This window comes from Ursus arctos, chromosome X, assembly GCF_023065955.2.
Source record: "Ursus arctos isolate Adak ecotype North America chromosome X, UrsArc2.0, whole genome shotgun sequence".
In the NCBI taxonomy this organism is placed as follows: Eukaryota; Metazoa; Chordata; class Mammalia; order Carnivora; family Ursidae; genus Ursus; species Ursus arctos.
In genome coordinates this window covers 84,937,206-84,948,817 of record NC_079873.1, presented here as the reverse complement: position 1 = coordinate 84,948,817, position 11,612 = coordinate 84,937,206, and the positions used below count along the sequence as shown (strand labels likewise).

The 11,612-nt window shown below is 34.0% G+C and overlaps 1 pseudogene; it reads left to right on the top strand.

Moving 5' to 3' along the window:
- Positions 1-9,957: 9,957 nt before the first annotated feature.
- Positions 9,958-10,737, top strand: LOC113241195 (glyceraldehyde-3-phosphate dehydrogenase-like; annotated as a pseudogene).
- Positions 10,738-11,612: the final 875 nt, after the last annotated feature.

Below are 11,612 nucleotides of genomic sequence, written 5' to 3'. Positions count from 1 at the left end.
CTATACGGCTTCAGAGATTGGTATTGAGACAATGAACAAAATGAAGTTAAATATCAAAGAAAAGATAAGATTTGAATTGTTGAAGAGAAAGAGAGGGAAACTGTAGCACACTTTTGCTGACTGCCTCCAAAAAATCTTTATCTCCTTTCTCCTAGCAACAGCACTGAATTCTGCTTTAGGCAGAGTTGACTCTAGCTCCAGGTGTGCATCATAATTGTCTTAAGTCAATCAGGATATTCTATCCTCCTGGCACTAGTGACAGGCATGTAACCCAAGCCTAAATGAATGAATGCATCTTATTCCTCTGGGCCCAGTAATTAATTTAAAGTAGATACTGTAAGGATCATATCAAAGTAAGTGTCTGTGTATTTTCTGGCAATGCTGGAACACAGATTTTCTCTCCTACTGGATGGTATGTTATGAATATTCAAAGCTTCTAACCATTTAAAGCCAAATAACATGTGTGTAGTGGAGAGAGGCTGGAGTTACCAAAGAGCTATTATCTGGACACTGTGCAGATACAGTATTTATCTGTATGAACACCACTGAAAGCAGAGTAGAAGATTCAGAGTAAACCTGGATCCTTGGTAACATCACTAAGATGCTAGATTAATCCTTGCCTGAAGCCAGAATTATCTCTGGATTTTTCTGTTATATGAGCTAGTAAATTCCCTTTATTTGGAAGAGATCAGGTTTTGTCCAACCATTCACCTGACTAGAGCAAAGGATTCATATTGGTGAATAGTGGACAATTATATTGGACAATGAATAGAGCCCATATTCTAAAGAAACTAGAGTTAACAGGGATAGGACTTGAGACTTGACCTGATGGGCAATTAGGAATCATAACTTGTTCCTGAAAAAAAGATAATGATGTGAATGAAATGGTGGCCTAGGAATATTGATCAGACCAAGATGAGAAGAATGGATTGCAGGAAAAAGGACAGAAGGCAGGGAAATCCTTTAGGAGGAATTGAGGACCTGGCCTATGGCGGTAATGATGGAAATATAAAGAAAAGGATAGAGGAAAGACAATAAAGTACCTTGGGTAATAATATGAGCTCTGGAGACAGATTGCCTGAGTTAGAATTGGGAATCTGCTATTGTTATAACCTACATTACCTTATTTTGGATACCAATCATATCATTTCTATTCAACTATGCATATCATTTCATTATGTTTGAAACTTTAATTTTAGGAAGATTACATATATTCTGGTAAATTACTTAGTCCTTTGTGCTCCTCAATTTTCTCATCTGCAAAATGGGGATAAAAATAACACCCACATCTTAACTTATCATTATGATTAAATATGAAAATACATAGAAAATACTTGGAAGAATGTGTAACACATAATAATTGTCAATAAATGTTAGCTATTATTCACTTTTTCAAGGCATAATCTATAGTACCTGGTGACTGACTGGAGGAAACAAAAAAAGCAAAGAGAACTAGATTAGGACACTTGTGTTATGGTTCCAGGTCTGCCACGCTAGTTCTTGTGAACCTGAGTAACTTTCAACCTCCTTGGAGACTGATTAGTCATCTGTAAAAATATGTATTTGGATTAGATGATCTCTAGGGCCGTCTCCAGGTTTAATTCTTTATTAGTCTATGAAATCTAAGTTGCAAAAATATACAGTATTATATATACTATATAGTATATGCTATATACAATATTATGGATAGCATTATTAGTATATATTTATATACAGTTATATAGTAAAAATTTATATAACACTTTGAATGCACTATTAAATTTAAAAGCCAGTAGTCACTGTACATTTAAATATGAAGACAACAAAATACAGGCTTGGCGGCCAAACTTACTGCCCTAGACAAGAAATTTCAGGCCAAAATCTCTCTGTGTTGGTGCTTTCTAAAAAGCGTCAGTTCCATGCAGAGTTATTAAAAAAAAAAAAAAAGGACACTAGAAAGCCTCCAAAACCCAGAACAACTCTTGTAGGCTACACAGGAGGGCTAGGCTCCTCTTAAACAAAATGTCACCAGGGATCTTATATTAAAAAGGAAAGACCATGAGGCAAGCTATGAAAAAAGCGTAATATTCAGACCAATGTAGATCTCACTAGAGTAAAAGAAACTAAACAAAGGTGTGAACATGGATCAGGGCTATGACAGTGGTATAAAGAAAATTGAGGGCAACTTAGGAGGCCAACTTTTTAAAAATGCAATTGACATATATAGGAAGTGGTTAAAATCGAGCAAGAACATAATATACATACCTGTATTTTTACACATTTTCTAGAAGCTTTAAAAGGAAAATAGTTAAATTGGAATGTGGGTCAGCATGTGAGGATATATAACTAGCCTTACGGCAATTTGGTAGAACGAGGAAAATCAACCATTTACAATGCCAAGTTACATACAGACTGCAGAAACGCCCAGCTTGGCCTTATAGGTAAGTATGCTGCTGTGTGTATAAGGGCCAACATACATAGTATAAACAGAATATTTGAACAAGGAAAGAGCACTAAAAATTTTGTGATTGCAAAAATATCATTTAAAAAATGTAAGATGTATTAACAAAGTTAGTAGAGTATGTCTACTTTATAAAAGACTTGACCAGAATAATACAATTTTCTCCCCAAAACAAAAATTAAGCAATGTTACAATTTTGGAGATTTTTAGTTAATTACAAATAAATTCATAAAACATTTCATTGAGATGAAACACAGAATTGAGGACTGGGTGTTATACTTAACTAATGAATCATTGAACACTATATCAAAAACTAATGATGCACTATATGGTGGCTAACTAAACATAATAAAAAAAGATTTGCATAAAACAAATGACCACTTCATATAATGAGATTTCTATGAACCCAAATAATAGAATACAATTTTGAGAGGACAGAAATTGAAAGACATCAAAGAAGACAAAAATAGTGGAAGGACATCTGTGTTCATAGGTTGGCTGGGCTTATATTGTTAAAATATCCATGCTACCCAAAGCCATCTATAGATTCAACACAATCCCTATCAAAATTCCAATGGCATTTTTCACAGAAATAGAAAAAGCAATCTTAAAAATCATATGGAGCCACAAAAAGTCTGAACTTGAGAAAAAAAAGTTGGAGGCATCACACATCCTGATTTCAAACTATATTACAAAGCTATAGTAATTAAAACGGCAAGGTACTGACATAAAAATAGACACAGAGATGAATGGAACAAAATAGAGAACCCAGAATGTATGTAGAGGAAATACTTGAGACAATTTTATTTTAAATCTGTGATAGTAAAAGGGTGTCAACATTCAGGGAAACATGGAAGCCATGTGCTGAAGACTGGTATGCTTTCTCAGCTAGGTTGAATGACAACATAGAGGAGAGCTAGCCCACCAACCTGAAAAATCTCTCACAACTGTTAAAAGAGAAAATATTTATACAGTGCTAGTATAATAAAAATTAGGGATCTATTTGTTACTGCAGCCTGGTATATCATGACTAAAAGGAAGGAGCCTGGAGAAGTAAGGCAAAGCTTCACAGAGAAAGTAATTTTTGAGCTGAGCCTTGGAAAATTAATGGGTTATCTCTGTGTCAATGAAGGGAATAGAGATTTCATGCAGAAGGATTAGTATGTCCAAGTGCATATAGGCACAATGTGATGCGGGAATTCATCTATACATGTGTATAGCTGAAACATGGCAGAATGAGAGAGACACAGAGAGAAAGTGATAAGAAAGGAGGCTGAAGAGCAGATAAGGACTAACTTTGAGGGTCTTTTATGTTATGTGAGAAATTTAAATTTATCCTTTGTGTACTGAGGAAACAGTGAAGATTTTGAAGCTGGGAAGTAAAACAATCAAGGTAGTAGTTGAGATATGTAACTAGAGGTATGAACGATGATTGATTAAGCTTTGGTTGCATAGAGGATAGAACTCTTTGTAACTACTCTGTCTTCAAGTTTCAATGCCATAATTGAGATCGCAAATTTGTTAGAATTATACCCACTACTAAAAAGAAAACACATGCATATTCAAAAAGATCTGAAAAAGAAAGGTTTAGCATAGAGGCAGAAGAATTAGAACTCCAGTTTAAGGTCTACTTAAAATGATATATTTTTTATTACTTAAATTCAATTAACCAACATATAGTACATCATTAGTTTTTGGTGTAGTGTTCAATGATTCATTGGTTGCATATAACACCCAGTGCTCACCACATCACATAAAATGATACCCTTATTACACATTAAAGATGATTATATTAATCTGAATAAGGCTTTTTCCCCCAAATTCTTAATATTTTGCAAATTCCATAATCATTGAATATTAGACTTTTGGCTTTCAGGAATATTAAAAGCCTCAGTTAATACTGTACATACAAAGAGGCTGGTGGAAAAAAGTATAAAGTTTATTTCATCTCTCCCATTGTATAAATTATATTATATAATAATAATATCTGTTTCAGATTTAGAAATCCTAACTTTGATATTTGGATCATTCACAACATTAAATTATCCTTTTTAATTTACTTCTTTTATATCTAAAATAGTATTTAAATGAGTGCAGTAGATTCCATTTCTGTTTAATATTATAGCTAACCACAGATGTCAAAAAATTATTGGGTTACCTGTCTACAGAGAACAACTCTTTATTTGTAGCATAAATTGGCAGAAATTTTAGAAATAGTACATAAATACTTTTCCATAGCTAAGGGCACAATAAAAACTTTTATTAAGATTTAGGGAACTCAGTATACATATAAAAGCAGGGAGATGTCATAAATTTGAAATTGTGAAGATGAACTGAGGATAAATTTTTCCACTTCAGATTATGGCCTTGTTTGACAAGCTCATGACAAATTAATTCTTTGCTTCAGAAATTCAGGGCTTTTCAAACTATTGTATCACTAAAGTATACTATACCACCAAGATATCTCTAAAATATAAACCATTCCATATTTTTACAGTACCACTGACCAAAAAAATAAAATAAAATAAAATAAAATAATAAAATAAAATAAAATAAAATAAAATAAAATAAAATAAAATAAAAGATGGTTCTCCCCTAATCACAAAGACGTGGGGATTTTTCTCTTTCTCTTTTTTTTTAGATTTATGCATTTATTTGAGAGAGAGAGTGAAAGGGGGGCAGAGGGAGAAGGAGAGAGAGAATCTCAAGCAGACTCTCCACTGAGAACAGAACCCAGCATGAGGCTCAATCTCACCCTGATATCATGACCTGAGCCAAAATCAAGTGAGACACTTAACCAACTGAGCCACCCAGGCACCTCAAGACAGGGGGATTTCTAACGATGTGACAGATATTATTCAGTAATCACAATACACCTTCACATTTTAAAAAACTGGGTCCTTATAATCCATAGATATTGCCAAGATGTTGTAATATGGCTTTCATTTAGATTTATCACAGCTATGAAGAAAGATAACACTAAAGATTTTGATAACCTAACTTCAACTACAGTGGTAAGAGAAGATGCATTTAAAGCCTTTTTCTTTAAAAAAAATGAAGCAATGAATAATGCCTGAAGATTTCAGTTATCTTTTTTAATCTGTTTTTCAAGTAGAAAGGAAATAAAGTTGATAGTAATGATTACAAGTTAATTTACTTCCTTTTAATTATTGATATGTTGTTTCCAGTCCTTCAGGATCAACTGTATTATCAATCAGGACTACCCTAAAATAAAAATGTATCTTCAAACCAAAAAACAGTAGAATGTATTTTTGTTGTAAATAAAATATAGGAAAACATAAAACTACTATCTTTTCTGTTTTCTCAAAAAGGTTCCATTTTCAGCAACAAAACAGACTGTGTGCCCAGAATGATCCTCCATCTGAAAACAACAAAAATAATGGTTAAATATTTTAAGTGTCTTTTAGGGCCTGACAAAAGGTGAGAAATAGTTTGGCTAGGCATTAAAAAATATGGCGTCCATGTATAGAATTGTTGAATCACTGTATTATACACCTGAAATTAATATAACACTGTACATTAACTATACTGGAATTAAAATTTAAAAACTTAAAAAAATAACTTCCCAGAAAGTTAAGTAGAACACTTAAACTTTCATCTTGATAATACTCACCAAATTGGGTGGAATTAAGCATTACTTTTACATATTTAAAGGACACAGGGAACAGAAGACAAAGCCCAGGGCCTCCTCGGGTGTGAAATCAACCAAAAGTCCTTACATAAATCTTGAACCCCCAAATTCTGAGGTCATTTAAAAGTAATCTAGAAGTAAATCTGTCTTTTCAATAACCAAAAGGAATATATTTCCTGTTTTGAGCCTTGGAGCTGAATGATGATGGAAAAATAAAAGAGAATATAGAGGAGGAAAACACCTAACATATAAAGAAGCAAGGATAACAATTACATTGACTTCTCTCCAGACACTACAAAGGAAGAAGAAAGCAGATTTAAATATTAAAGTGTTAAAAAACAAATCATTATCTATTTTTTGGTTAGTAATAAAATATCAAGATTCAGCTGTGTTTGTGCTCCAAGAGCATATCCTATTAGAATGTAAAACTCCAAATAAATCAACTGTAAAAAGACACTTATAATACAAACAAAAATTTGAAGAAAAACAACTGACTGAAAATTAGATGATATTAAGAAATCATTATTTGATGTTTTTTGGTGTGAATAATGACATTGTGATTATGTGAAATAAAAAACAGAGACACATCTAAAAACAAACGAATTAAAAAAAATCATCAACCCAGAATTCTGTGCCCAATGAAATGGTTCTTCAAAAATGAAAGAGTAATACTTTCTCAGACAAACAAAAATTGAGGGAATTTTTTGCTACTAGATCTGCCTTGCAAGAAATGTTTTTAAAAGTTCTTCAGAGGGGCGCCTGTATGGCTCAGTCATTAAGCGCCTGCCTTTGGCTCAGGTCATGATCCCAGCATTGAGCCCTACATTGGGCTCCCTGCTCAGCGGGAAGCCTGCTTCTCCCTCTCCCACTCCCCCTGCTTGTGTTCCCTCTCTCGCTGGCTGTCTCCCTCTGTCAAATAAATAAATAAAATCTTTATTAAAAAAGTTCTTCAGAAAGAAGAAAAATTACATAAATCAGAAACTCAGATCTACATGAAGGAAGAAAAAACATTAGGAGCATTAGGAATACATGAAGGTAAAATAAAACCTTTTATTTTTCTTATATTTAATCGATCTAACATGTAACAGTTTGTTCAAAATAATAGTAACAATGCATTCAGTGATATAGCTTACGGATAAGTGTTATGAATGACAACAATGCTATGAGGGACATCAGGGAAGAAATGGGAATACTTGGTTATAAGCTACTTGTACTATTCTTGAAATAGTAGACTATTATTTGAAAGCTAACTTGAATTAGTTGTAAATGTGTATTGCAAATGAGTGGACAACCACTAAAAAGTAAAACAGAAGTGTAATTGATATCCTAAGAAAGTAGAAAAAAATGAAATCATGCAAAATACTCAAAACTAGAGAAGACAGAAAAAGAGTGGAAGACCAAAAAAATAATAATAAAGAACAAGGGCAACTAATAGAAAACAATAACAAATGTGGTTGGCGTTAATACAACTATATCAATTAAAGACAGAGACTGTCAAAACGGATCAAAAAACAAGACCCAACTATATGTTGTTTACAAAAAAGACACTTTAAATGTAAAGACGTATATAGATTAAAAGTAAAGGGATAGAGAAAGATATAACATGGCAACAGTAATCAAAAGAAAGCTAGAGTGGCTTTATTAATATCAGACAAAGCAGACCTCAGACCAAAGAAAATTATTAGGGATAAAGAACAGCATTGCATAATGATAAAACTTTAATTCTCCAGGAAGATAGAGCAATCCTTAATGTGTATGTGACTAACAACAGTGTCTAAATATGTGAGGCAAAAATGGATAGAACTTCAAGGAGAAATAAATGAATCCACTATTATAGCTGGAGACTTCAACATTCCTCCACCAACAATTAATGATCCAGGAGAGCCTGGCTGGCTCAGTCAGTGGAGCATATGACTCTTGATCTTGGAGTTGTAAGTTTTAGCCCCACACTGGGTGCAGAGATTACTTAAAAATAAAAATAAAAATAAAAATAAAAATAAATGAACAGATCCAGCAGCTTGAAAATTAATAATGACATTGCTAAATCGAACAGTACCAACAGTTAACTGGATCTAACTATATCTATAGAATACATTATCTAACAACAGCAGAATGCACACACTTCTCAAATTCATACAGAATATTCACCAGGATAGACCATATTCTAGGCCATATAACACAACAAATTTAAAAGAAGAGAAGCAACACAAAATATGCTCTCAAACTGCAATGGAATTAAACCAGAAATCAATAACAAAAAGATAGCTGAAAAAAAAAACAAATACAACACACTTCTAAATAACACGTGGTTCAAAGAAGTCTCATGAGAAATTAAATCAAACATATTTTGACTGATGAATGGATCAAAAAACTTCGGTATATATATACAATAGAATATTACTCAGCCATAAAAAAGAATGAAATCTTGCCATTTGCAATGATATGGATGGAGCTAGAGTATATATTATGCTAAGCAAAATAAGTCATTCAGAGAAAAAAATACTATATGATTTCACTCATGTGGAATTTAAGAAACAAAACAGAAGAACATGGGGGGGGAGAGAAAGAGAGGCAAACCATAAAGCAGACTCTTAACAAAAGAGAACAAATTGAGGGTTGCTGGAGGGGAGTTGGGCAGGGGGCTGGGCTAAGTGGATGACAGGTATTGGGGAGCGCATTTGTGATGAGCACTCAGTGTTATATGTAAGTGACGAGTCACTAAATTCTACTCCAGAAACTAATATTACACTGTTAACTAACTAGATTTTAAATAAAAACTGGAACCTACAAACAATATTTTAAACTAAATTAAAATTAAAATTATAAAATGTGTGGTATGCAGCAAAAGCAGTAATTAAAGGGACATTTATAGCATTGAATATTAGAGAATAAGGACCTAAAATCAATAATTTAAGCTTCCACTTTAGGAAATGAAAAAAGTAGAACAAATTTTAAAATAAAAGAGCAAATTAAATACAAAATAAGCAGAAGAAATAATAAAAAGTAGAGCAAAAATCAATAAAATTGAAAACAGGAAATCAGTAGAGAAAATCAGCAAATCCAAAAGCTGGTTCTTTGAAAACGTCAATAAAATCGATGAATTGTAGTTAGCTTAACTAAGAAAAAAAAAGAGAGCACACACAAATTTGCTAAAATTAAAAATGAAAGAAGGACCATCACTACTGATCCCATGGACATTAAAAGAATAATAAAGGAATATTAAGGAAAACTTTGTTCACAAGTTAGATAATTTAATTGAAATGGAACAATTCCTTGAAAGATTCAATTTACCAAAACTCACAAAAGAAGAAATAGACAATCTTAATAAGCCTGTATCTATTAAAAATTAAAACGATAATTAATAACATGCCAAAACAGAAAGCAACAGGCTCAGATGGTGAATTCTATCAAGGCAAAATCTACCAGACATTTAAGGAGATTATACTAAATCTCTATAAGCTTTTCTAGAGAATGGAAGTTGAGGTGATACTTCCTAACTCATTCTGAGGTCAACATTACCCTAATACCTGAACCAGACAAAGATATTACAAGAAAGGAAAACTACAGACCAGTGTCTCTCATGAACACAGATGAAAAAAATCCTTAAGAAAATATGAGCAAATTGAATACAGCAATGTATAAAAAGAATTATATATCATGACATTGTGGGATTTATTCCAGGTATGCAGGGCTAGTTTGACATATGAAAGTCAGTTAATGTAACCCACCACAACAGGCTAAACAATAAAAAGCTTACGGTCATATGAAAAGATACAGAAAAAGCATTTCACAGGCTCTCTGCTCCTTCCCATTTAACAGATGGCTGTGTGTTCTTGTATAGTGCTAACCACATCCCAGAAACATGATGGTGAAGGTCACAGTAAATGGATTTGGCTGCATTGGGCACCTGGTCATCAGGTTTTTAATTCTGGCAAAGTGGATACTGTCCCCATCAATGACCCCTTCACTGATTTCAACTACAAGGTCTAGATGTTCCAGTATGATTCCATCCATGGTAAATTCAATGGTATAGGCAAGGCTGAGAATGGGCACTTGTCATCAATGAAAAGCTTATCTCCATCTCCCAAGAGTGAGATCCTGCCAGCATCAGCACCCAGGTGATGTTGATGCTGAATATGTTGTGGAGTCCACTGGTGTTTTCACTACCGTGGAGAAGGCTGGAGCTCACTTGAAGGTGAAGCCAAGAGGGTCATCATCTCTTCCTCTTCTGCTGATGCTTGCATGTTTGTGATGGGCATGGACCATGAAAAGTATGACAACTCCCCAAGATTGTCAGCAATGACTCCTACACAACAAACTGCTTGGCCCCTCTGGCCCCAGTCATCCATAACAACTTTTGCATCATAGAGGGACTTATGACTGCAGTCCATGCCATCACTGCCTCCCAAAAGTTTGTGGATGGCCCCTCTGGGAAGCTGTGGTGTGGTGGCCAAGGGGCGGCCCACAACATTATCCCTGCTTCTACTGGTGCTGCCAAGGCTGTGAGCAAGGTTATTCCTGAGCTGAATGGAAGCTAACTGGCATGGCCTTGCATGTCCCCACCCTCAGTGTATCAGTCATAGGTTTGACCTGTTGCATGGAGAAAGCTGCCAAATACAATGACATAAAGAATGTGGTGAAGTAGGCATCAGAGGGCTCCCTCAACGGTGTCTTGGGCTACACCGAGGACCAAATTGTCTAACAGTGACATGCACTCTTCCACATCTGATGCTGGGGCTGGCATTGCTCTCAATGACCATTTAGTCTAGCTCATTTCTTAGTATGACAATGAATTTGGCTACAGTAACCAGCTGGTAAGTGAAGAGACAACTAGATCAATGGAACATAATAGAGACCAGAAATTGACCACACAAATACAGTCAACTGATGTTTGATAGAGGAGCTAAGGCAATTCAATATAAAAAGGATAATCTTTTCAACAAATAGTGCTGGAACAACTGGACAGTCATATGCAAAAATATTAATTTAGATGTAGACTTTAAGCCTTTCACAAAAATTAACCCAAAATGGATCATAAACCTAAATGTAAAGTGCAAAACAACAAAACTCCTAGACGATAACAAGAAAAAACCTGTGTGGCTTTAGGTTTGGCAAATAATTTCTTAGACACAATACCAAAAGCACAATCCATAAAACAAAAAATTAATCAGTTAGACTTCATTAAAATCAAAACTTCTGCTCTACAATAGTCACTGTTAAGAGACAAGCCACAAACTGGGAGAAAATCTTTGTAAAATACATATCAAATGAAGAACTGGTATCCAAAATATATAAAGAACTCTTAAAATTCAACAGCATGAAAACAACACAATTTTAAAATGGTCAAAAGACCTGAAGAGACACCTCACCAAAGAAGATATACAGATGGCAATAAGCATAGGAAAAGATGCTCAACATCATTAGGGAAATACAAATTAAAACAACCACTACATACCCATTAAAATGGCCAAAATTCACAACACTGACAACAGTAAATACTACAGAGGATGTGGAGCAATA